Source organism: Cimex lectularius, unplaced genomic scaffold (genome assembly GCF_000648675.2).
Source record: "Cimex lectularius strain Harlan isolate CLEC.00 unplaced genomic scaffold, Clec_2.1 scaffold255, whole genome shotgun sequence".
NCBI classification, from domain to species: Eukaryota; Metazoa; Arthropoda; class Insecta; order Hemiptera; family Cimicidae; genus Cimex; species Cimex lectularius.
The window spans coordinates 444,341-446,327 of record NW_019392847.1 but is presented as its reverse complement, the minus strand read 5'-3'; the positions used below and the strand labels follow the sequence as shown (position 1 = coordinate 446,327).

General features: G+C 41.7%; 1 non-coding gene across 1 annotated transcript; it reads right to left on the bottom strand.

Annotated features, from left to right (window-relative positions):
• Positions 1-1,450: 1,450 nt before the first annotated feature.
• On the bottom strand, positions 1,451-1,504 carry LOC112127563. Its single transcript, XR_002910627.1, has one exon. It is a non-coding gene; the product is annotated as a U6atac minor spliceosomal RNA (small nuclear RNA).
• Positions 1,505-1,987: the final 483 nt, after the last annotated feature.

Here is a 1,987-nt window from a genome sequence, read left to right as displayed (position 1 = left end):
ATACATAAATTATAAAATCACAAGGTGGGTGTAGAGAGGGTCCCCAATAGTTCAATTCCATGAATAACTAATCACACTATTGTTTTAATTAGAATAATAATAGCAAACTAACAAAAAAAGTATAAAAACGATTTAATTGGCAAAGAATTACCAGAAGGTGATAAAAGAGATAACAAATCCTTTGTTTTATAATATTAATATTGACAACATTCCTTTAAAAATATTTATCTATCAGAAAATCTAAAAATAATACAAAATTTATATGTACAAAGTTATATCGTTCTGGCCAGCATATTCTCGCTTTATGTTGACCTCAAATCAATATTTGGGGACCGCGGTTGTCGCGTGATGGTTAGGGTCCGACTCGCATTTGCCAAGCTAACGGTTCTGGATTCGATTTTACGAAATTGATAATAATTGGAATTTTAATTGATAATAATTTGAAAATTGAGTCCAACTGAGCATTCTGTTTCAGGAACCGAATAGGGTCCGACGAGTCGCTTGCTTAAGAGATAGATAGATAGTTAGTGAGGGTATGTATTATATTGCGCCCTGTAAGAGCTGTTGTATCCCTCGCTCTGTATTAAAAGCACACCGGTAAGTCCTAGTTCATCAAGGAATTCGATTAGTAGGCCCGAAATCAGGTATACTATAACAAGAATGTCAGCTAGCTAAGATAAGACAGAAAGGATACATTTGCACAGACGGATTTAAAAATGAGGAACGAGATGGATCCGTTGACGGATTGTTAGGGACCAAGAACTTGGTAGAAAAGCAATGGTCTCCCCCTGGACATATCATCTAGGAGTGATGTACACATGGCCTGTTGTCCAAGTAAGTCCGACAGTCACATTGCTTCCCGTATACTCGGTTGTCCTAAAAAAGACAAGGAGGATCTTTAACGTCCGCACCTAGCCTAGTCATCCTTATCGGACGTTTTGATTCTCAAGATGAGAGCTGACGCACCTCCGTATACGACTGAAGGGTGTTACTGCCGCAGCGTTGGCGTAGAGGCAGCTCAGCCCCGAGGGGCCAAGACAACCTCACTCTCCGCTTGCCCATTCGAGTGGTCGGGTTAAGCATCGAACCGTATGCCACGCGCAAAGAGCTACCTAAGCCGAAAAACATCAACTCGGTTTCCCGCGCACTCCCTATATAGAGAAGGCCACTCTACCTCCCAGAGTAGTAGGGCTTCCCTAGCACACAAAATACAGGATCCGCTTCGGCCGCGGTTTTGTTTAAAGTGGAATTGCTAACCACCCTCTAGAGGAGACCGCCTACGGTAAAAGCCTCCAATCGTGCTCAGCCTACACCTACGTGCAAAGCATACTCGAGTAGGACCAACTGATTCACTACCCGTTCCCATCCGCCATTACTCACGCATTCGTAGGACTTTTCAGCATAATCTAGCTTCCTCAACACTTATACTTATTACTTACGTTCTTATGGCAACATTCCATCCTTGTCAAGGGGAGTGCTAAACTTCTCTCCTTTCTTACAAGACTTCTTATAGCAACAGTACTCTTTACCTCACCAAGCTCTACTCTTATTTTCTGATTTTTTATAGTTTCAAGGAACACCCAGAAAGCCGGCGATAATCCCCACTGTTTGTTAACCTAAAACCTCCCACTTTATATATAGTTTCAAGGGTTACTTTGTTTGTTATTATGGTCTATATTTTCCCAGTAGGTCCATATACAGTACTCACTCCGCTTCCTGTGTACGATTTGATCCCCTTTTCGAAGTTGTCAACGGTCTATCCATCTCGTTCCTCCTTTTTATTTCTGTCTGTGCAAATGTATCCTTTCTGTCTTATCTTAGTAAGCCGACATTCTTGGTATAGTATACCTGAAACCGGGCCTACTAATCAAATTCCTCGATGAACTAGGACTTTCCGGTGTGCTTTAAGTTCAGAACGAGGGAGAGAACAGCTCTTAAAGGGCGCAGTACAATACATACCCCAACTATCCATAAAAGACTACCTTGA